This window comes from Buceros rhinoceros, unplaced genomic scaffold (assembly GCF_000710305.1).
Source record: "Buceros rhinoceros silvestris isolate BGI_N320 unplaced genomic scaffold, ASM71030v1 scaffold28871, whole genome shotgun sequence".
Classification (NCBI taxonomy): domain Eukaryota; kingdom Metazoa; phylum Chordata; class Aves; order Bucerotiformes; family Bucerotidae; genus Buceros; species Buceros rhinoceros.
The window spans coordinates 7194-7942 of record NW_010392953.1 but is presented as its reverse complement, the minus strand read 5'-3'; positions in this window follow the sequence as shown (position 1 = coordinate 7942).

The window sequence follows — 749 nt, the reverse complement described above, 5'->3', positions numbered from 1 at the left end:
AAAAAAAAAAAAAAAAGCCACAGAACGAACATGCCATTAAACACAAAACACTTACAAGCCAAAAGTATCTCATGCCATTTTAAGGATGGGAGATTGAAACAGGAATGAAAGATTAAATGAGAAATTTACAATATTAATGGTAAGATTTGTTTCTCTGGCAAATGTTACTTAGGGGAAAGAAAAAATCTATCTTGACACAAGCTCACTTCTTACCACTTGGAATTATAGGTCTTCCTGCTGTTGAATAACCTAGGCTGTGGTAAGTCCTGGCTGGCTGTAGTTCTGCCAGCTACAGCTGATTTTTTTTAACCCTTTTCTGTTTGTTGCTGCTAAATGCCCAAGGTTCGTGTCCATAGCTCTGCTGGCCCAGCAGCTGTCATCAGTGACTCCAGGTCTGTTCCAGTCAAAATGAACTGGACTATCTTGAGCAATTTAAATAGTGACCAGTACTTGGAGTCCTTCAGCATGAAAGAAGTTACAGAACTATCAGCTCCATAAGTAATACTTACCTTTGACTTTGTAAGTCAAAGTACAGCTGGACTTTTCACTGAGCCTGTATAGTGGAGCCCATAAAGTGCTGAGGCCTGTTTTAATGGTAAAGTATCTTCAGATGAAAATCAGTTAATAATTCTCAAGCAGAAACATTTCCCTCAAGTTGCAAGGACTGGTAGAAAACACCATGGATTTGTCCTTTCAGCAAGCAGGTGTTACTGAGCACTGACCCTGTTCTGTGTGCCATTTTTACATCT